General features: G+C 36.2%; 1 long non-coding RNA gene across 2 annotated transcripts; it reads right to left on the reverse strand.

The window, feature by feature from the left end:
• Positions 1-2494: 2494 nt before the first annotated feature.
• LOC135293943 (uncharacterized) lies at positions 2495-25096 on the reverse strand. Of its 2 annotated transcripts, none has more exons than XR_010356062.1 (4): positions 24380-25096; positions 21054-21180; positions 15625-15933; positions 2495-2913 (listed from the first exon to the last, which is right to left on the reverse strand). It is a non-coding gene; the product is annotated as an uncharacterized LOC135293943 (long non-coding RNA). The 2 variants fall into 2 exon arrangements; XR_010356063.1 differs by lacking the exon at positions 24380-25096 and adding an exon at positions 23802-24068.

Genomic DNA, 25096 nt, shown 5'->3' on the forward strand with positions numbered 1-25096 from the left:
CAATGCATGACATCCTCTATTTATTCAATGTTAATTTACCTTATATAAGCATGGTCTGTTTCCTATTTTTGATCTGAGTTAGATAGAAAGTTCTTTGTTTCACAGTGTGAGAGGTCAATTGTTGAAATGGGCTGATTTGAAAGGTAATAGAATTGTTATCCTTTGAGAGATTCAAGGCTCTTGGTTACGACCCTGAGAACTTCATCAAACTTTGAAGCTGCTTGCAACTTCGATTTAGGCTCCATTTAAAGCACGTATGAACTGGACACCTCTAGAGGACATTTCCAATCAAAATGATTCTAAGATTCTATGAATTCGATAGCCTGAATTGTCTCCGAGTGGGACATCACCCTTTTTGTGATCAAGAATGTCAGATAATGACATTTTATCAGTTCCCTTTTTTTATTTCCCTATCTTGCCAGAACCTGTTTTAAAAAAAATCCATTGGAAAACATGTTTGCACAAAACCACAAACTCCTCTTGAAAAACAGGAAAATAAGATCAGTAAGGATAGAATTCCAAAAATCAAAGCAAGAAATTACATCTGGTCTAATTTGCAGAAGACTAACATTTTGGAAATGTAGATTCTTCATTTTACTAGAATATTTCATGACGGATAAAAAACAAATTTCCACCAAAAATTACTGCAAAAGAATACACCAGTTGTGTGTAGGTCACACAGTAGAATATTTTGGTAATGCAGGTAGATCTGCCAATTTTTCTATCATACACTAGATGGTTTACTAAAATTAATATTTTAATCATGTTATGAGAGAAAAAAAGCCAAAATAAATAAAATAAAATAAAATAAAATAAAATAAAATAAAATAAAATAAAATAAAATAAAATAAAACATTTGTTGTAAACTTAAAAGTTACAAAGTTCTAACATATTAAATGCCACGACAACAATCAATGAACCAAAGAAACACATTTGAATTTCTGTTAATATAAAACAGTTCTAAAATTTGGAATATCAAATTATTATCAGACAATTTATATAAAAAATAACTAAGGAAAAAGAAATAGTTCTTATAGAAATCAAGGTTGAACAATCTATTAACTCTGAAACATAAGCATGGAAGTAAACATATTGCATCTGTCAAGATTCAGGAAAATAATAATTTTCTTGAGTGGAATATCAGAAATTAAATTAGCACAAATATCTTCTTTTACCTGAGAATTAATTTCATATCTTAAAAAATTAGTGAGCTTTTAAGTATCTTCTTGTGGTAGAAATTATTGATGAAAAACTGAAAAATCATGGTTGCATTGTTTTGGTATAAAAAATAAATTTGAGCTGTTCATTGTAATTTTTAATCCCAAAAAAGAAGAATAAAAAAAATTTAAAAAAAAAAAAAAACAAAAACAAAAAACCCACAACTAATAACTTTAAAGAGATCTGTGTTACATTTTGTTCTTGCAATTTCAGCTATGCACTATAGACTAAGAAACAAGAGTGCATTTCAGTGACACCATGTAGTTGCATGGAAGCAAAAGAGGAAATATTGCATTGAGCACTAAAATTTCTTTCTCCTCCTTCTCTCTCTTCATTATGTAAGATCTCTTTAATACATTTATACTGCTAAATTTCTGTGGAAATATTGCCTCAAACACACTGAAGTGTTGCTACCAATCATAGGTCTGATCTTTGAATTTTTAGGTTAACCACTGCATTTCTCCTTTATTAATTATAGTAATTTCATTCTAGTCTGGGGTTTGGCTTTTTAGGAGTTTATGAATTTGGAGTACACAAATTACAAACAGACTGCTTTTTCCTGTTATTTTTATCTCATTCAATACCTCTTCCACTGACAGCTTCATTTATAAACCTGCCAGAAACTGATGGGAATCATCAAATACATTATTCTACTTTGCTAAATCCTAACAAAGATTATCTGGTTTGACACTAATCTTTGACTTTGTACTTCTACTTTTATCTAAATCCATCTTGATTTCTAATTAGTCACTGAGAATATAGAACTTCTGCTTGGGCTTAAGGACATAGCTGAACAAGAGTTAAGTTTGTTTCTATTCTTCGTTTTTCAGAAAAGGAATAAACGGATAAACATAATTAAGATTTGTTGTAATATGCATGAATATCAGGAGCTAACAAGTGCTCTTATACTTCATTTAATTGAATCATAAAACAACTACTTGTGAGAGAAAATACTAAACTGAAATCAAAGTCTGTTCTTATTTTTGTGATAATTTCCTTGAGAACAACTATACTGAGGTCAAGTAAAAAGAATTCTCTTTCAGGTAATGGGACATTACTGTGGAGAAATTATTCTGAAGAGAAGAACCCTTACTCTAAATGTGGCTATTTGTGCATAGGCTTTATATTGTAAAAATACTACTATTGCTACTGCTACTACTACTACCACTACTACTAATTATTATTTTTATTATTTTATTTTATTATGTTTTATTTTATTTTTATTATTTGAATTTGCCATCATGTCCAAATTAAATGATGCAGCAAATGACTGGTGAATAGATGAAGAAATAACAGTTGCTTCTCTCTGCAATGAAGCAATGTATTTAATAAAGAAATTATTTTCTTATTTGGGTTTAATGAGAAAAAACTCTTTGCACATATTGCACTTTAATTATTTTGAATTTATGCTAATTGAAACTGCATTTAGGCTGCTTTTTGAAAGCAGTTAAACTCTCAGGAAGTGACCGTGTGTCCACACTGGGGAGGAGGTGCATTCTGAGGCAGGATTTACATCTCTGATTCCCAGACAAACTAGACTGCAAGACCTGATGGATTTCGCCAGAACCCATCTTTCTGTCATACACTGAGATTTGCATGTCTCATCCATGAACAGGAGGTGCTTCAGATCTCAGTTGACACAGTTTCAGACTCCAGCCCATGCTGAGCATTCCAAACTGGGAAGTTTTTTATTGCCTGCAAAGTAAAAAAAACCATGGAAATGGAGGAGAGATATCTTTCTGATACAGGAGTGCATTCCATATTAAAAAAAAACAAACAACCAAACCAACTTTGAATTACAGATGTTAACAGCACATTTTAAAATAGAATAAAAGTTAGTTAAAATCATTTATAATTCAAATATGATAATTATTATTAAGAAGTAACTGGGTATATGTATTTCAAATAGTTCTGGCTCCTGGAGATGATGGTTAGTACTGACATTCTTCTATTTCCTAAATCATGGGATAAAAGAAACTATATTCTCTTTTACAGTGTTATTAAGAACAAGATCCAGAAGATTTTTTTTTAACTGATTGTCATGAAACTGCTTACCCTCTAAATGCTGGCACTGCAATAGAGTTGTTTTGATCATATTTCTAGTACTACAAGCCCTTATCTTCTTTCAGAAAAATAAATGTAAACAGCAACATAACGTTCTGTATGGATTACATGCAGAATTGCTTTCTTCTGTAGGCTAGCTATGAATCTGAGACAGTGTGCTACATACTGAAGTTGCTCTCCAACAATGAATGCATTTCCCACTTCACTAGTTTTTCTTGTCAGTGGGAAATTTCACTGTTCTTATTTGGAAAGTTATCAAATTAGTTATTCTCAGAATCAGGACATTATAAAAGTACTTCCTCTTGTACATTAAAAAGCTGATAAAACACAGTACTTGGAGTGTTAATTTGTATTCATGTTGTATTCATGTTGTCAAGAAGTCCTACTCAGGAGTCTGAAGCAAAGTATATGAAGCCTTTTAAGAAAAATAACTGGGTTTGCCATCATTGGATGCAACTCATCAGTGTACAGTTGTACCAAATAACTTCAGAGCAGCACTTACGAGCAGTGGTGACATGGCTGCAAGATCTCTGTTATTTCATTCTCTTACAAAACAAAGCATCTAAAGATACTGGGACAGGCTGAAGGAGTAGCCCCACGGGAATCCAAATTTATTAAATCCAAGTACAAAATACTGCAGCAATATGTAACTATACGGGCTGGGAGATGAACAAATGAGAACAGCCCTGCCAAGGATGATTTGCGGGTGCTGGTGGATATGGGCTGGACATGACCCAGAAATGTGCACTCAGCCCAGAAAGCCAAATGTGTCCTGACCTGCAGCAAAAGCAGTGTGGGCAGCAGGGAGAGGATTTTGCTCCTCTACTGCACTTTGTGGAGAACCCACTTGAAGTGCTGCATCTAGCTCCGGGGTCCTCAGCACAAGAAGGACATTGACCTCTTGGAGCAATTCAACAGGAGAGATGATTAGAGAGATGGAGCATCTCTTTTATTAGAAAAGGCTGAGAGCTGGGGGCGGGGGGTCCTCATCCTGGACAAAAGAAGGCTCCAGGGTGTCTTTTTTATGACTTTCCAGTCCCAAAAGGGAACCTGGAGAGTGACATTTTGCAAGGATATGTAAAGATTGGCTTTAGACTGAAAGAGGGTAGATTTAGATTAGTTATTAGAAAGAAATTCTTTACTTTTTTAGAAAGAAATTAAAAAAGGAGGGTGATGAGGCACTGGAACAATTTTCCCAGTAATGTTATGGATGTCCCACCTCTGGAAGAGTTCAAGGCCATGTAGGATGGAGTCCAGAGGAACCTGGTCTAGTTGAAGGAGTCTCTGCCAATGGTGGAGGGCTGTAACCATATGACCTTTAAAGTTCCTTCTAATGAAACCATTCTGTGTTTCACTAACCTTAAAGTTAGTTACAAAACCATGACATAAAAAGTAATGAAAATCTTTAAAATCTGGAGGATATTTTTCATAGATAGAGACCTATCTCTCAGAAAAAGAATACTATAGGTAATTTTAGCAGCTGTAAATTCTTCTTTCCAAGTTCCCATTACACAGGCAGTTCCTTTAACAACAGGGCAATAGTTAAAGAGTGAAAGGTGTAGCAAATGAGGGTGAGACAGGCTGAGTGAGTAAGCAAATGGAACTACACAGAAGGGACACAAAAGTGCTAGAAATACTAAAGAAAAGGTAGTGCTGAAGGAAAATATTCTGGCTCTTTCTGAGATAAACTGAGCATTTTCTTTTTCATATGTTCTTCAGAATACATAAGAATGTGTTTGCCAGTTTGTGTATGAGCAGCAGTAATACATACTTTACTATGTATGAAGTTCTTATTGATGGAGACAAAAAAATCCCAGGAATAGCTGTCACATTTTTCTTAATATTCAAGCATAATTATCTGTCTCTTTCTACTGCGTTTATACAACCCCACTGTTGGAAATGGTAGAATCAAAAGTTTCTAAAAAATGCAAACATAGGATAACCAAAGTCTACAATCGTTCTGTTGATGAGGGCTTTGTTTATTGACTATATGAAAGCACAAAGACTTAGTGGGTGTGTGCCATATGAGAATAACACTATTGACTTATTGTATCAATAAGAAACATATTAATAGAGAGAAATTCCATTCACAACTTTTAAGAAGCTATTTTGTTAATGGACATTAATGAAATGAAGTGTGTAAAAACATGAAAACTGCAAAATCCATTACTTATCTCTTTGTCTTGAGATATTTTTTTCAATGTCTAGCCATCCCTACATTAATTTAAAATAAAAAATTTGGTTTTAGATGGATTTGATATATTTTATATAAACTTATGATTGGATGACGATAGAAGAAAAACATGAGCACCCCAACCCACAAAGATATCAGTTTCTTTAACCTTAGCCATTAGTGTCTTTAACCTTGTCCAAAATCAAAGCTAGGTGTTTTTAATGTTGTTAAGTCTGGAGAGTTAGACTACTGCATGTCCCTCTTAGATTTTTTTGATCTAATCGTCCCATACAAATTGACAGTGTTAGATTTAAAATAGATCAATTTTCCTCTATTTGTTGACTATTCTATACCAAAAATGCTAATTTCAACAGGATGTTGTCGGCATAATGATGCAGAATATTTTTATGTTTGTTTTTATTCATTCATACAATACTTGAAGAATTCCTCACTAAAGGATGGACATAGAAGCATTCATAATTGAAAAAAATAGGAATACATTAGGAGATATGCTTGTGCTATGAACATTTTTTGTGGTTTTTTTGTGCAGCTCAATTCCCCCACGTTGCTAAACATAAATTAGTTTTATATCAGGATATCAGAGTGGAGTTCTCTTCTGCATGAGAGAAGTGAATAATATGGCAAGTCTTAAAAAGAAAATTCAGTTTGATTAATTATTTTCCTCATCTTAGGATTGTTTTATTTGTAATGCTTCATGCAGGTTTACAGTATATCAGTGTTCCACTTGTTAAAATAGTCACCATTTTAGATCCAAAGTTCTCATAAAAAGATGAAGATAATTAAAAGGAGAAAAATATATTTGTAAGTTTGCAGCAAAAAATGAACTAATTAGATTATTCATATTACCTAATAGCATCAGAACTCTTTTTCCCCCTCAGAATATTTGTGGCATGCTGCTTTAATAGATACAATCCTGCATCATCTTAAAGGAGACTACAAAGTAAATTTGAAAATGGTGAGTTGGAAGCAGATCTCATGCCAGTCTCATTAATTTAATGTCTAACTGTGTTTTTATTCACAGTGGTCATAATACTTTGTCATGTCTTGATAAAAATGGACTAGTAAATTATTCTCGCTGAACTAACAGGTTTTTCCAAAAAGACATTTTGAGGACATGCTGACATTATTAAAAGCAAAAAAGGATCCAGATTTATTCTGTGTTGAGAAAATATTCCCCTTGGTTCCCTCTTCAGCTTTAAAGATATTTCTATTTTTTTTAAATGGAGAATGTTTAGAATAAAATCAATCTTTTTGACTTCAGATAAAAGATAGCATATATTGCCTTGGCCCACCAGGACAATGTATACTCTCAAAAGATATGTAGTTTATTTTGAAAATTCTGCTGTCATTCAAGATCTGTGAAATTTTATTCTCTCTAGTGCAATAGATAATTTAACAAATTAAATTTGTTACCTTTGAAAGAAAAACAGTCCAGTACATATGCAAACTTTAAAGTTTAAACTTTATTACAACGTGGTGCCTATTGTTTTGTGCATGAAATATAGCCCACTAAATTTTTATAATAAAGCAACAGACGTGTATGATGATTTTTTTTTTCTCTTTCTTTCTCTATGTTTTAAATAAAAGCAAGAAGCAAATGTGGCTTACATAAAGAACTGACAATAAATATTTAAGGTTTTCACTAGAATATTAGAAGCCTAACACTGTTATTGAATTTGACATAACAGTTTTAAAAAGAGTCAAAAGAATCTGATTTGCCTTTCCCTCAGCATTCAAGCTTATCAGGGTAAGCATTAGTATTTATAATAATATTTCAAATATGGGTGTGTTTGTGTGTGTATATATCTATATACACGCAAACAAACTCAAGGATTATAAACAAGTGAAAAGACTGGTGCTCTTGCCTGAAAATCCTTTCAAATTAAAACTGAAAGTAGATATCTGTATTTCCATCTTTTGTCTGTATTTTTTCCACCATCCCAGCTATAAAATGGTTTGTTCAACCCTTTTAAATTTACTTCAATATTTATTTTAAATGTCATAAATCCTTCCCCATCTCTTTTAAAAATAAAAGCAGAGATGAGAGTCATGCTGGAAAGAACTGAAAAGGTCATAATTATTTTCTTTGTTTTTTCAGTGACTTATATTTAGTGACTTAAATTTGTAGCTAAGGCAAGCTTGAGTGTAGCCTAATGAGGCTCATTATTAATAGCACTGTCTGATTCTGATACAAATGAAAGGTTTTGCCATCTTTGGGTCATTATTTATACAGGTTGAGCATGTAATCATTTATAGCAGAAGAGAACAGATAGGAAAACTATACGCAGCAAGAAAAAGAAGTGTGATATCAGAATAACCTTAAGGCAACATTAAAGCAATGCTCTTTTGGATCTGGGACCTACTGTCATAGGTGATACTCTTTTTCCATCATCAATACTGATAATTTTTCTCCTTCATAACAATAAAGTGCTAATCTCAGATTAGCATTGTCATCTCAGATTATTATGTAAACTGTAAGGATTATTGCAGCTGGGGTTTTTAACTAGTTTATGAAGTTTTTTAATAGGCATTAGATTTTTTACTTCTTTTTGAGCATAGATAATAGGTATTCTGACTTCAGCAATAAGTATTAGCTGGTCTTCTTCCAAATAATATTAAACTAATTGTTTCCACAGTTTTCTCACATTCACATAATACTTCCTTCATAACAGTGGCCACGTGTACTGAATGCTCCCTAATGAGAGGCAAGAGGTGGCCAAACACTGATCTGTAGAACAGGTGGATAGTTTCTGATCACTCAAATTTCAAAAATAGCAAAGAAGAATCAGGATTTGCTGAAGAAATTTTACTTTTGGGCTGTATTTCAAACTCAATATCTAGTTATCCTTCATAAAGTGATCTTTTTACTAAACTAAGGCATCATTTAATAGCGTTCTCCAGCACCAGCTGTTAGAAAAGGATTTTTTGCATCCCTTCAGAAATGTAGCAGTCACAGTGAATGTTTGAACAAAGATTTTATCTCTGATCAACAAATATAACTCAATGCCACACATAAATAATCTTTAAAATAAAATTTTAATAAGAAAATTTACTGAATGTCATGGAAAAGAACAAATGAAACAGATGAAGATCTATTGCAATGACTCGCATGCATGCAATTAGAATGATGACAGAGAAAATACAAAGAATTAAGGAATCCAAACAATTTAGAAGGAAAGAAGATTAATGAATGGACAAAGATCAATAATGTCAAAAGCATGCGAACTGTCAGGCACCAGCAAATCACTGATTGATCCAGAGCCTGAACTAATTAAAGTGCCATTGGTCACCTGTAGCTCTCCAGTTCAAATACTGTGCAGATTTCTAAAACAAACCTTGATCTTTGGAAGCATTAAATAGATGGCAGTGATTCACTTGGATTAGTACTCATCTGTCTGAAAGGCTTTCTGTGAAGGTGGGTTTAAAGCAAGGTTTCAGCTTTGTTGTTTATCACCATTCATTGGTTTCAATTCTTTTCACACCAGTGAAGTTTTATTGGCACAAAAATATCAAAATAGACTATCCTAACACTTAGGGATATATAATTCTTGTAATTTATATCTTTAGGTAGCTATTCTAGCATGTTATATAGCATGTTATATTTCTCAATAGCATGTTATATTTCTCAAATTGCATTTAAATGAATTACTTCTTATTGTACCATTTTCTTCAGAATTGTCTTTCATTGCTATGTTACTTAATTATCAGATTCCTTTCCTGTTGGCAAAGATTTTCTTGTTTTCATACCTTATTGACTTCAAATTAACACAATATTTATTAAATTCATGTCTTACAACATTTTTACTGACATGACTTAAAGGTCCTTCCTCCCTCCCTCCCTCCCTCCCTTCCTTCCTTCCTTCCTTCCTTCCTTCCTTCCTTCCTTCCTTCCTTCCTTCCTTCCTTCCTTCCTTCCTTCCTTCCTTCCTTCCTTCCTTCCTTCCTTCCTTCCTTCCTTCCTTCCTTCCTTCCTTCCTTCCTTCCTTCCTTCCTTCCTTCCTTCCTTCCTTCCGCCACTTCCTTCCTTCCGCCACTTCCTTCCTTCCGCCACTTCCTTCCTTCCTTCCTTCCTTCCGCCACTTCCTTCCGCCACTTCCTTCCGCCACTTCCTTCCTTCCGCCACTTCCTTCCTTCCGCCACTTCCTTCCTTCCGCCACTTCCTTCCTTCCGCCACTTCCTTCCGCCACTTCCTTCCGCCACTTCCTTCCGCCACTTCCTTCCGCCACTTCCTTCCTTCCGCCACTTCCTTCCTTCCGCCACTTCCTTCCTTCCTTCCGCCACTTCCTTCCTTCCTTCCGCCACTTCCTTCCTTCCTTCCGCCACTTCCTTCCTTCCTTCCTTCCTTCCTTCCTTCCTTCCTTCCTTCCTTCCTTCCTTCCTTCCTTCCTTCCGCCACTTCCGCCACTTCCGCCACTTCTGCCACTTCCGCCACTTCCGCCACTTCCGCCACTTCCTTCCTTCCGCCACTTCCTTCCGCCACTTCCGCCACTTCCGCCACTTCCGCCACTTCCGCCACTTCCGCCACTTCCTTCCGCCACTTCCTTCCGCCACTTCCTTCCGCCACTTCCTTCCGCCACTTCCTTCCGCCACTTCCTTCCTTCCTTCCTTCCTTCCTTCCTTCCTTCCTTCCTTCCTTCCGCCACTTCCGCCACTTCCGCCACTTCCGCCACTTCCGCCACTTCCGCCACTTCCTTCCGCCACTTCCTTCCGCCACTTCCTTCCTTCCTTCCTTCCGCCACTTCCTTCCGCCACTTCCTTCCGCCACTTCCTTCCGCCACTTCCGCCACTTCCTTCCTTCCGCCACTTCCTTCCTTCCGCCACTTCCTTCCTTCCTTCCGCCACTTCCTTCCGCCACTTCCTTCCGCCACTTCCTTCCTTCCGCCACTTCCTTCCTTCCTCCACTTCCTTCCTTCCGCCACTTCCTTCCTTCCTTCCTTCCTCCCTCCCTCCCTCCCTCCCTCCCTCCCTCCCTCCCTCCCTCCCCACTTCCGCCACTTCCTCTCCACCCTGCCCTGTCCTGCTCTCCCCAGCTTGGGTCCTCTCTCACAAGCAGAGTCTTCCCAACACTGCTGCAGTGTCAGTCCCTCCCACAGGCAGACAGTCCTCCCAAAACTGCTGTGGTGTGGGTCACTCTTCCATGGGGTGCAGTTCTCCAAGGACAGGCTGCTCCAGCCTGGAAGCAGGGCTCTCTCTCTCTCTCCACTGGGTCCCCACAGGATCACAGCCTCCTCCAGGCATCCACCCCCTCTGGAGTGGGCACCTCCCCCATGGGCTGTGGCTGGATCTCTGCATCCTCTGTGGATCCCCATGGGCTGCAGGGGCACAGCTGCTTCACCACAGTCTCACCACAGCCTGCAGAGGAATCTTGGCTCCAGTTCCTGGAGCACCTCCTACCCTCCTCCTCCACTGACCTTGGTGTCTCTATATTCCCCTCAGATGTTCTCACCTCCTCCTCTTCTCTAGCTGGAATTAAATCTTTGTAACTTCCCTTGTTTTGATTTTCTTCTTAAATATGTTATTACAAAAGCATTACTACAATCTTGAAGAGGCCCAGCCTTGGCCTGTGGCACATCCATCTTCAGAGCCATCAGGGATTGGCTCTGCTGGACATGGTGGAAGCTTCCAGCAGCTTCTCACAGAAGTCACCACTGCTACCAAAAACCAAACCATGCAAAACCCACACAATGAGGAAGACAGCCTAGAGGCAGATGCCTGTGTAGAATATATTAACAGCTAAATGAGAAGAATCTCACTTAAACCTGAAGTCAGTGAGCTCCAATATCACTGTCTGGTTTCCTCTTATAGTGCTCTTTCTTGCTCTTCTCAGTGTCACTAAATTAATTTTGTGTCTAGTGGCCTTTGCTGGTTTTGCTGAAGTGAATTCCTTAGATATTTGTGTCCCTCATATTAGTTTTGTGAAATGATATAGTGTTTACTTTCTAAGCAGATCTATCTACAGAACAAAATATGACTGAGGCAATATTATACCATGTACAAATTAAATTAATAAAGTTTATATTTCAAAATATTCCATTCTAAAATATTACATTCTGTGTATTTTTGACCCTTTGTCCAAAAACTAAAGTCACTTGTACTAACAAAATATTTATTTACAAGATTTAAAAAACTGTTACGTTTGAGCTCAGTAAAGATTTATCTTAATGTTTAAAATCTTTTAAAATAGACTATCTATAATAAAAAGCATGATAAGAAATAAACTGAATTATCAGTTCAGAGATATATTGAGAAATTCACAGTTTAAATATGTTTCTGGAACCAGGGCTATAAATACAATTCGCTGTATTTCCTCTCTGAAGAAGTAAGATTAAAATGTAACACCCAGAATTTTAAATGAAAATTGATTATATATTCTGCATATTTATAACAACTGAGACAGCATGTATTTACTTTGAGAGTATAGCAATATAAAAAATATATATATGCACATGTAATTATTTTCAGCAGAGACCTTGAAACTACAGGAAGGAGTATCTACTCCAAAATTGATAAACCACTTGTGGTCTCATACCAATGTCCATGATACTTTATAGTAGTTTTATCTATTTTTTTCTATTTTTATACCTAATGAATATGACCTATACTAGCACAGCATTAATGAAATAACTTTTTTTGGAAAATGTCCTTAGTAAAACTGATGCAAAATGTTTCTCAAACTAGGTTCACATCACTGAGATATACTGATATATATTTTCTTAATTAAAGATTGAGTCATGTTGCTTTATCAGCATTTTACTTCAATGTTTATTTGGTTTTGCATAGTTTTGTGCTTGTAAAAAAATTTTAGATATTAGTAAATTTCTTCTTGACAAAAAAGTAAAAGCTGAATTTTTTGCACTTTATATAGCTAGGAGAGGCCTTATAATGAAAGGAAACATTTTTCTGAGTGTGAACTCATGTACTCTGAAAACTTAATCTTCATTTCTAGTAAGTAATATTTTGAGAATGAAGTAGAATTTAATTACATTTTAAACAGAATATAATATAAGGTATGTTCAAACATGTACCATTGAACATCTATGACATTAACAACTTTTAAAGAGATTTTTTGATGACCAGCCAAGCTGAAGTGAATATGTAGTCTCAGTCATTTGACCAGCAAGCGTACGGGAATTGAGAAATATAAATACAATGCCATAACTAAGTGATTTTGGTTTACTTTTCTGTCATGCTTGTCTTTTCTAGTACATTTTGTGATAGGTAAGTTTAGTCAGAAACTGAATACTATTTATGAGGCTTACAAATCTCTATTAACAGCTGGCAATTTCCATTATCAAGCCCTTCACCTTGGTTCTCAGTGTTTTACATGAATGCATGAAATGCTTTTTTTTTTTAAATTTGCTTTGCCCCTAGACTGGAAGCCAAACTTGTGAGTTTAACTGTCCCCTTGAAAGACCTTTTATTTGATCATAAAGGAAAATAATTGTTTTAATTAGAGTCCATCTTCCAGTATGAAAATATATGACACTGAAAATGAACATTTAATTGGTTTGCGTAAACTTAGTTGCCTAATGTTAAGCAAGATTCCTTAAGATATCTCACATTCTTTACAGTAACTGCTCCAGAAAAACATAGATCTCATTTAGGTCACATTTATTTCTGTTAATTATGGATGCCATAATTACCTCACCTGCTAATAGAGACTTTTAGATGGCTTGGAAGTATTGGGAGTAACAACAAACAAATTCAGATTACCTGTTATGCTGGTGCAAAGTCTAGATAAAACCCCCAAAACATCACATCTTCACTGTGTTTCCTTACTTGAAAGTAAGAGTTGCATGAAAGTATTCTAGAATTTGTTATTCCAAGTTTAAGAACCTCCACTATACCAAAGAAAAGTTGCCAATTCATATGAAACTATGTAAAGCAAGACATGTAAAATATATGTGCATTATATGTGAAACTTTGAAGGCTTTTGTTGCCATATGTTCCCTTTATGAGGGAGAGAAATTATTTATTACTTCTCTGAAAATATCACTTTAGAATAAAAGTGAGATGTACATTTTGTTCATTGAGCTTCAATTATTCAAAGGGCAAGTCCATTTAATGGACCTCTGCATATCACCTGTTATAAAAGCATGTTTAAAACTTGTCCAAGATACAAAAAAATCTAGTTTCCTTGAATTTTCTTGACCTCTCTTTTTCTTTCCCCTTTTTATTGTCCTTCCTCTGTTAGATTTTCTGTGCTGAAAAATGACAATGACACATCTGAAGTCAAATTGCCAGCCTGACAGTAGGGAAGAAATGGACACAGGCAAAATCACTTTTGTAAACATCCTTGAACTTTTCAACATAAAAGATCCTTGCCTCTTATTTGACAAATTTCTTTTTTTTTTCCCTTTCTGTCTTTCCATGTTCAACTTTCTCTTTGTAATGTTAACACTAGAAGTTTTTGAAATGCATTAAGACATAAAAGTAAATTGGATGCCCTTAGCCATTGCTAGGTTATAAAACTCTTCTTGGAACTCTAAGAAGAAATTGATGCCCAAAGGATGATAATGGGATTTAAGTTAGTTTGAAACTAATGAACAATAGCTTAAATAGCTTCATCTGATAAATGTTTTAAGGAAAAGGGTGGAATTCGGTAAGGGATTAATAAATTCGTTATCAGAACCAGAAGGAAAAAGGAATGTAGGCACTCTAATTTTGATCCTGAAAACACATTCATCTGCTGTTTCAATAGGTGACTTAGAGCAGGGGGTTTTTTGTTCTTTTCATTTTTCTTCTTTTTTTATGTTATTGTTGTTAGGCAAATGGAAGATCTATTCTGACTCATATATAGAAATGAATTGTTTAATTAGAAACAGTAAATCAGTGTTTTACTCTTGCCTCTTCCTCATTGAGCCATCACAGACTAAAAAAGAGATTAATCTAATTTAACATTGGTCATCCAACAGATAGTATCTAATTTAAGCTTGTTGTCAATAGTGATTTGTCTCTTCCTAAGTAAAATGTCAGACATAATCAGGATGAACTTTATTTCCGGGTTCTGACTTTTCTTCACAAACTGTAGAGAGAAAATTAACTTAGACTAGACACTAAAGATTAAAAAATATAATAATTAGATAATAAAGATATAAAATCTGGTTCAAAATGAACCCCAGTACATCTGAAAGGCTTCTTGTATATTTTGAGATGCTTAGTCACATGTTTTTGATTTGTACCTAATTACGCTACATTCCATAAAAGCAATCTGTTCCCTACAAAGATACCACTTATTTGCTTTTTTTTTTTCTTAAGGCATAGGTGATGCTAGTCATGTTTAATAAACATTCCCTGTGATTCCAGATTGTGAAGCATGAAAGTTCATCACCATTTTACTGCATGTAATTTTATTTGTTTTTTTAAAGCCTCTAAACTAATGAACCAACCATCCTCTGCTCTGGAGAGACCCCATTTGGAGTACTGCATCCCACCCTTGAGTCCTCACCACAGGAAGGGCATTGACATGTGGGAGTAGGTCCAGACCAGGACTATGAAAAGAGTTAGAGGGCTGTAACACTTCTCTGAGGAAAGGCTGAGAGAGTTGCATTTGTTCACCTTGGAGAAGAGAAGACTCTGGGGGCATCTTATTGCAGCCTTTCCTACTTAAAGTGAGTTTGTGAGAATGATGGGGAGAAAGACTTTAGTACGACCTGTAGTGACAGCACAAGGGTAATGTTTACCCTATAGGAGAGCAGGTTTACACTAGACATAGGGAACAAATATTTTGTGATGAGTGTGGTGAAACACTGGAACAAGTTTCCCAGAGAAGTGGCAGATAGAATCATAAAGGTTGGAAAAGACCTCCAAGATCGTTAAATTCAATCTGTGACTGAAGATCACCTTGTAAAGAAACACATATTTCTTGAATACTTCCAGGGATGGTGATTCCACCACTTCATTGGGCAGCCTGTTCCAATACTTGAAAACCCTTTCTGTGAAGAAATTCTTTCTGATATCCAGCCTGAACCTCCTCTGGTACATTTGAGGCCATTTCCTCTTGTCCTGTTGCTGGTTGCCTAGGAGAAGAAGCTGACCTCCTCCTCACTACCATCTTCTTTCTAGATCGTTGTAGAAAGCAGCAACATCTCCCTTGAGCCTCCTTTTCTTCAGGTTAAACAAGCCCAGGTCCCTCAGCCACTACTCACCATATCTGTGCTCCAGCCCCTTCATTGGTTTAATTGCCTTTCTCTGGACACACTTCAGTACCTCAATGTCTTTCTTGCAGTGAGGGGCTCAGATTGGACACAGGATTCAAGGTGTGGCCTCACCAGTGCTGAGTACTGAGGGACAATCCCTGCCCCTGTCCTGCTGGCCACACTATTGTTGATACAGGCCAGGATGCCATTGGGCCTCTTTGGCCATCTGGGCACACACTGGGTCATGTTCAGCTGTGTCAGCCAGCAATCCCAGGTCCTTTTCTGCTGGGCCATTTTCCAGCCACTCTTCCTCTATCCCTGGAAACATTCAAGGTTAGACAGTGAGGACTCTGAGCAACCTGATCTAGCTAAAGATATCCTTGCTCACTGAAGCAGCAGTTGGACTAGATATCCTTTATAGGACTCTTCCAACCCAAACTGTTCTACAATTCTACAGTATAGATTTCTAGTTTTCCCCTTGAACCACCAATATTCCTATGATTATTTAACTGTATAGTATCAAATACTGCAGTGTCAAAGAAAGGAAATGAATTTTTCAGTTTTCTAGCATTAGTGCAACATTTGTTTTATTTTCTTTAAAGTATTGGATATGAGGATAATAAATATCATAAACCAGACACTTCAGCTAGAATTCTGGCCTTCAGCTGAATCTAAGAGCTCAAAATATTATGTCAGAGTAGTTCTGAACATTTCTAAGTAGTATGTATTTCGTCATCTAATTAACTGTTTCTGCACCCTCATAAATGTGGACTTAATTTGTTTATTCTAACAGCTTTTGATTTTACTGTGACAGTAAAGTGGCTGGAAAACAGAAAGAATAAGTTCTCTTCATCTGCAATTTTTCCCACGTTTTTAACTGAAAGAATGTAATTAATAATATACATCTTTGTCTAATTTTTACTATTTGTGTAGGAGAACTGTTTGTACAAGCGTTAATCGTATCTGTCTCAAGGTCAATAGCAGATCAGGAATTAGCTCTTATATGTGAATAAGGCTGGATGAAAAGAAATATGAGTTGCAATTTCAAAATATGTCTTTTATAACCTTGGTACTCTGATACTGAGAGTCTCAGTAAATGGAATTTATTGATCTTGGTATAAATAGTCATGAGTGAAAAACAAAGCAGGAAAGGACTAACTCAGCTTTAATGAGTCAAAAATCAAGCTATTTAGGAATGGAAATACAAAGATAAATTATCAGAAAAGCTGCCAGGAATAACAAAATTATTTTGTATTATTTAGCATTGTTTTCTACTTAGTTTAAATTTTAAAAAAATCTCTTAATTTCTGTATTCATTTACTCCAACATTGTTTTGAATTTTCTGAAAAAGTCCCTGGTTTAGGTTAAGCAATTACATTCTCATTCATGAAATTTTGATACAGAATTCAGGATAAATGTGATACACATTTAGAATTTTAGTGTGTGGTATATTAATAATAACCTACCAAAGTCCATTTGGTTTTTAGAAGTAGATTAATTTTCAATAATAGTAAATATTCAAATGGCTTATGTGTACAACTCAGATGTCTGTTTCCTTCCTTGCTTTACATGCATGAATAAAAGATTACAAGGCATACTGAAGTCCTTGAGGAAATTTCTAAGTCTCTGTATAACTTGTAAACTCACCTGTACTGTTGTGAAACTTGTGTCAGGATTCTGCTGGGAGACCACTGTACACCATACAAGCACTTCCGAATGTAAATGTCAGAAAATTTTATCATGTGTCTCTATGGTATACCTAATTGCACCTCTTTAACTTACACCTTTATTTTCATTTCCATGAACTCTAGATATGTATATTGCATTATGAATATAAAATTGATTGTTTCTGTACTAAATTACTAAGATGTAGAAAATATTTACTGTTAACTTTAATTACATTTATTCATTGCACACTCTAGAAGTGTTAATATATTTGTGAGATTTATTTTCCTCAAAATAAGCAGTAAAAGCACTGCAATTTTGAGGCAACATATTGATCTTGTCAGATTAACATGCAGTGCTGAGTGTGCAAAGTTAATGATTGCCATATTTGAACTCCTTTGAAAAGATAATGATGTTTACAATTTCATCTACAGTAGCAAACCTGTAGGGTATTTGCTAGCTGACCCCAGTGCTTTACATTCTGACTGAAAAATATACACCACTAAAAGCAGGGTCATGGCTATCAGAATTTTATTTCATACCTTTGATGTTTCTGCCGTCAGGAGAATTCAGGTGGATTGCATCCTTCTACTTTTTTCCCAGAAAAAGAACATCTAAAGTATTTTCTGAATTCTTCAGTACCTCATCATGTATAATATAGCATGTGCACAACATGAAAGAGTACAATGGTTTGCTAATGAAAACCTTGCTTCAGCTTGTTTATTAGGAGCACAATAAGTATATATTCAAAAGCCAGGCACTTTTGATGATATAACAGGCATAAATAATTCAGCTTGCTTTATTGAGCTTTCTGGGAGGCTCCTATACAGAATTAGTCTCATTACTTGTGAGGTGTTTATAAATAATTATAACTATTCCATTTGTCTTTAGGATTTTGCATTTTAGGTTTATTGCTTTTCAGAAATGGTTGTTTGGGCTACCTTTATGTGTAGTGAGTAGCAAGAATATGACCAATCTTCCAAAAGTCATTAGTGCATCAATAATACATCTATCAAACAAAGACATCAATACAGTACTTGAATCAAGGAGGTATAGAAGATCTCTGAGGGTGTTTGTACACACCAAAACAAAATAATTTCTTCACTCATTAGTGAGCCTAAACTGTGTTAAGAATTTGAAGATACATCGTTACTTACCACAGAGTTTGTAGCTTATTTTCCTCCTTAAAATGGAGCTATCTTTTAGTATTATGATTGCAAGGAAGGAGAGAAATGAAAGAAAATAAAAAATATTGAAAATAAAAACCCCCAAATTTGCTGAAATACAAACCACTTGTATGTTGTTCAGCAGCTACCTATTAGTCACACTGTAATGGAAGATGATGTTTCCCTATTAATCTGTATGAATTTAATTTGAGTGATCCTTTTAAACCAGTTTATCTATTTCACAAAAAATTTTTGAAATTTAAGTGTTAAAGATTTGTAATATTGTATTTAGTGGGAAAATCATTACAGTTCTAAGGAACTGACAGACCCTTCAGTATCTTGTCTGGAAATAACAGTGATTTCCCTATCTTTGATATTTCCTTTTTTGTGTGTGAGGACTTACACCATACATTGAAAAAAAAGGCAGAGAATAACATACCATTACACATTTCATAATTAATTTGGAACAGTTTACAAATAGTCAATATTTAGACATTTTGTTACTTTCTGTTTTAATATGAAGCAAACATTAACTCAAATCCCACAAATAGTTAATTTCAGTTTCCAATTAAAAACAGTCTTAACTCATATTAAAAAGCTTCTGTTTCAGTTTGACTTTCCAAACAGGATACAAATCTTCCTATGAATACTGTGATTTTAAAAAGAGAATGATACAGCGAATCTATCTTTGTTTAATCTTGCAACTAAAATTCATTTTGGAGGCAGCACCTTTGTAATGTCCTTATATTGCAGGTCACATACAAAAGGACAAGAATTAGTAATTCCTGTTTGTGTACATAAAAGTGATATAAATAAGAATAAATGCCCAGCTCTGCTGATATTTATTTTGTATCCTTATGTACACTTCCATTCTGTAATGCTTAACTATCAGTAAGAACTCATAGAAATATGCAATAATTTTAAAAGGTGTGAGACATAAAAATGAGATGTCTCAACAGGTGCATTTTGTTCATTGTTTGTCCCTTCCTTATGTATTTTGCCCTTGGATTCTTTTACTGTCATTTCTATTTCCAGCAAGTCAATAGGATAGATATCCAGATTTCAAAAAGCTAATATAACCCTTCCTGCAAGCAAGGTCATTCCGGAGGATAAAATATCACACAGTGAAATTTGCTTAACTGTATCAAATGTCAAACTATAGTTTATACTGTTTGAAAAATGTCTTCGGATGACTGGGTGCACACCTGTGTACACACTATATATTCCTGATGATATCCTTGTTAATGGTACTGTGCATAAAAAAGTATGTAGCCACAAAAGTAGAAACAACAGCTCACATCTGGGAATACCACCAATGTGTTATACCAAGTGGGGTTAAAGAATATTTTTTTCTCTTATACTCTGTATCATAAGTGTCATTTTTAAGAACCTTATCACAGCCTAAAGTTTCTGAACAAGCACTATTGAGTATGAAGAGTAGTTTTATCTTGCAAAAGGGAGGATAATTCTACCAGAATATTCTCTAAAGTCAATATTAAGAGTCAACAAAGGTTTTTGGGTTTTTCTTCTTTTTTGTGCTATTTAGTTATTTGTTTGATTTGATTTAGCTTGATTTTTTTTGTTTTGTTGTTGAATATTTATGCGTGGTTAAGCTTATGACACTCACTTTCAAAATGATGCCAACATTATTTTACTTCTGCATTGATCAGAATAAAATTAAATCATTCTTTACTGTATCTTATCTGCACATGTTCCCCAGAAGAATTCATAAGAAATGGCAAAAGCCAAACTGGATGGTGTTAATAATTTTAAAAGACAGTTCAGGTCTAGAAAACTAATTTAAAGAACATTAGCACATATAGCTTAAAGATAGTATTTTTAACTCTTCTTGACTAAGAAAGTAATCTGGAGTAAGGAAGGACCATAGGGATGCAGAGATCCATCCATGGAGAAGACCCACAGGTGGATGACTGAGAAGATGCTGTGAATCCATGGGATGCCTGTGCTGGAGTAAACTCCTGTCAGGGGCCTGTGGAAAGCGAAGCCCACATTGGAACATGTTTCCTGGTAGGACTTGTGACCCTGAGGGGGACCCATGCTGGAGCACGCTGCTCCTGAAGGACTGTACCCTGTGGAAGAGTGACCCCTGTTGCAACAGTTTATGAAGAACTGTTGTCCATGAGATGGACTCACACTGGAGAAGTTCATGGAGAGCTGTCTCCTGTGGGAGGGACCCCATGTTGGAGCAGGGGGAGGACCCCTTTCCCTAAGCAGCAGTAGGAACAGTGTGTGATGAACTGACCATAACCATCATTCACTGTCTCCCTGTGCTGCAGGGGTAAAGGAGGCAGAACTGGGAAGGAGGGAGGGGTGGGGACAGGTATTTTTAAGGTCCTGTATTACTTCTTATTATCCAGCCCCGATTTTTTAGCAATAAATTCAATTAATATCTCCAGTTTGAATCTGGCTTTCCCATTATGGTATTTGGTGAGTGATCTCTCTGTCCTTATATCAACTCATGAACTCTTTGTTATATTTTCTCTCCTCTGTCCAGCTGTGGAGATGAGGGATGGAGAGGATTTGGTGGGTGCCTGGCATCCAGTCAATGTTTAAACCAATAAACCAGTCAATGAGAATCCTGCTTACCTGGATCCATGATGCTGGTCTGAACTGGATTTGGAGACACTGAGAGCCTGACTGGTATATGTGAAGAACATGTCTTGCAGAACAGAAATATGGGTTTTGGAATCACTATCCACCAAATAGACACATCCTACATATCAAAAAAAAAAAATTAGATTATATGTCACTAATTGGTGACATATAGTCTAAATATAATATATGTATATATATAACATAATTGGTGGTTCTGTTTTTGCATCCACTCCACAGAAATCAAAGAATAGCATCATTTGAGTTGGAAAATACCCTTAGGGTCAATTTGATCAGGAAAACGCTGCCAAGTCCATCACTAAACCATGTCTCTAAGCATCACATCTACAAGTCTTCTAAGTATCTCTTTGCTTGAGGCCCCCATTACTTCCATGGGCAGCCTGTTCTAATGCATGACATCCCATTTGATGAAGAAAGTTTTTGTGATATCTAATCTGAACCTCCCCTGGCACAGCTTGAGGCCATTTTCTCTTGTCTTGTTATTTACTTAAGTGAAGATACCAACCATCTTCTCACTGCAACTTTCTTTTATGGAGGAATACGGTTTCCCCTAAGCCTTCCCTTCTTCAGGCTGAACATCCCCAGCTCTTCCACCACTCCTATATGACTTCTGTTCCAGACCCTTTGCGAGCTTTGATGCTCTTCTCTGGACATGTTTCAGTGTTTCAAAATTTTTCATGCATCAAGGGGCCCAAAACTGAACACAGGACTTGAGGTGCAACTTCAACAATGTCAAGTACAGGGGAATGATAACTGCCTTAGTCCTGTTTACCCTGATATTTCTGATGCAAGCAATTCCTTGTATCAGAAATCTCCCTTTATCAGAAATATCTGGTGTCTAGTTCTATACTAGAGGTAGCACATTCCCAGACCTGAATTTATACTATGTGCTATATTTAATCAATGTTTTCCTTAATTTGTGAGTTATTAATTTTCTTTTTTTTTGGCTGCAATTTTTTTTTTTTTTTTTTGTTTTTTTGGGTTTTTTTGGGTTTTTTTCAGCAGTGAAGTCAGTTAGTAGTTGAATGGTTAGTAGTAAAATATAAATCAATTCAAAAATCCAAAACCACTGTTTTTACAGTGCATACTCTAAAAACATAATAATAGTATGTTTTTTCTTACAAGAAACAAGAAATTTAAATCTAGTGTTGTTCTTTCATAATCTGCAAAAAGGTGGGGTTTTTTTTATTTCTGTGGAATAATAACAATTTTAAGATATTAGCTATATACCTCTTATTTTGTTTAACACTTTCTCGTCTGTTGCAAAAAATGCAATTATTTATCTCTGTAAGATAGTGAGGAGGATGCATTCCCCTGATTGCACTAACTCAGAATTTTATTTTTTTTTTCATATCTGGGGAGTTTCCTTTGGGAATGCTTTATCAATTAACAGAAGTTCATGGATGATTATGTTGCCTATGGAATGATGTATTTTCCCGATTGAATTATGCATTATCAAGTTGGCCATATTACTACTAAAGCCTTGTTATACATTCATTAGTATTCTTAAGATTAGACAACAATTAAGATTGAAAATAAAACTTTTGCAGATATAACACTTGAGTAATCCTAATTTCCATACTAGAAATAAACTGATAATGAATTTCCTGAAATATATCTCACTACAAATTAATGGCATTATATAGAAATGAACTTGAGCATGTGAAGAATTTGATGTGACATTTTCATTATCTGTCAGTTAATGTGTTTCCTCCAATCCAAACTAAAATGAAGTTATAGAAATGTGTCATTTGCAGTCACTGGCAATTCAGACAAACATGCTGTATCCACGGAGGTAAATGCTCAGCAGTTATACAAATTTCAACCTTGCAATTCCCTATCCTTTAATAGGGATATACGTGTTTGTTTTCTTATTTAGATAATGAAAATACTCCTTTCTTCAGTATTAATAAAATAACTTTTGCAATTCAAGAAAGTGAATCATTATTCATAGTTCTGTTGCATCATAGTCTTTCAGAGAGAAATTTGTCTACTTACTAGATGGTAGTATGTACCACACTTTGTTTTATCCTCTTTGCTTTATCTACATTATCTCCACCTCAAGACTGATTATATATGTTTAGGTTTTTTAACTGCTAGGTTGACCTAATTTCTTTAGACTATTTCATTTGCCTTCATGTGTGTTTTTGTAAAAACGAAATTACTGTTTCAAATTTATTTCTATAAAACACAATGATAACCATGCATTTAACTAGTGAACTATATTCAGTGACTGGTTAAATTTGCTGAAGATTACCTCAGTGTCAGCCCAAAGACAGTAAGATCTGAGCATGAGCACAGGGACATCCAAACTAAATGCGTATGTGTTGCCTGGGAATTTGTTGGCCACACCAAAATCTATCAGTGTGTGCAGCAATGTAATACTATAGATAAGTGTGTATGTATTTTTCCCTTTTTGATTACTAGTATATTGTAGTGTATTTGTTTGTTAGTATAGTATAGAGTAAGTAATTTCTGTTTATTTGCTATCATGGCATTTAAAATAAAGGGGAAAAATGTTGTGTTTGGATCAATATGAATATGACTACAGAGGATTTTTCTGGAGCTGTAATACCCAAATCTACCCAGCAGCCTTTGAGAACAGCAGTTGGATTTATCCTGGTCAGTAATCAGGAGAAACTACAAAATTCTCTAGAGGTTCAAAACCAACATTTTTGCAAGGTTTACAGCTCAAGGGACTAAATCATTAACAAAGTTTACCTTAGAAAACTTTAACTTGTCTCCAGGCACAAAAAGGCACTTGACGACAAGGCAATGACTGTTTTTTTTCCTTGGTCAATATAATTTGAGGAGAAGAAGACATGAAGAAGAAAAAGGAAGTAGAAGAGTGTCATGGTTTGACCCTTGCACAATGCCAGGGCCCCCATGAAAGGTATATTTCCAAAACGGTTACTGTGAGATGTGACCCGGAAACAGAACAAAGCAGGCTCCAACTTGGGAATGGAGGGAAAAACACAACAATTTATTAATCTACAACGTAAGAGACAAAAGGGAAAGAAAGGAAAAAAACCCACACACAGCAATCCACAATGGAATATCTCCTCCTCCTCCTCCCCCCACCCCTCTAACACTCAATCCCCTCTAACACTGAATTCTCAGTCCAATACCATCCTTCACACAACCTCCCCCCAGTTCCAGGAGAGAGGAGTCTCCCTCTTGCACCATGGGCCTCCCAGGAAACACAGTTGGAACCTCCTGTGCTTCCATTTCACACATGGCAGCTGCCCAAAGAGAATCTGCCATGGTGACTATCTTCCTTCCATATCCAGTGCTCTCACCACTGTCCATGGATCCAAACTGCTTCTCAGGTCCTTTGAAGAATGCCTCGCCCAGTTCCAAGAAGTGGCAGCCTCTCACCATTTGGGACATCTGTCCCCCCCATATTTACTCTCCTGGGGCCTGGGGATCTCAGGAACAGAGATCCTTCACTGGAGGCAGAGGGCTCCACCACACCCTTCCCATCAGTCTCTGTTCCCTCTACTTCTTCTCACAATGGCTTTGTCACTCCTGGCTTCTGGCCAACCGCCTCCCCCAAGGTGCAATCTCTACATTACAGGAAGATTTGGTTCCGTCCTGTGGCCATGTAAAAGGAAAGTCCAGCCAAAGCCACTCCAATCATCTCCTCCATCTAGGGCACTTCTCATCTGCTGGTATTTCTTCACTCAGTCAAGCCTTCTTCTCATCTGCCCCTCCCCCGTCCCCTCTCAATTCTCAGATAGGGAGGATCGGTGTTTTTTACAGCTTCCATTATCTCAGTACCAACGGCATTAAAACAATGAGATTAAAATCTCAGCTGCGGTCTGCCTGCGGCTGGGCACCTTGCCCCCGCCCCAACCCCCCCTCTTCTTCTCCTTCTTCTTCTTCTCCTGGCCATGGTGCCAGCATAAGATATCAAATTTCAAGCCAGCACAGTCTCTATCACTCTCTCACGGGGGGGGCTGCCCAAAACATCCCAGGTCTCCTCTACCCCTGCCCCTTGCAGGGCTCTGGCCTCC

This window comes from Passer domesticus, chromosome 2 (genome assembly GCF_036417665.1).
Source record: "Passer domesticus isolate bPasDom1 chromosome 2, bPasDom1.hap1, whole genome shotgun sequence".
Taxonomy (NCBI): domain Eukaryota; kingdom Metazoa; phylum Chordata; class Aves; order Passeriformes; family Passeridae; genus Passer; species Passer domesticus.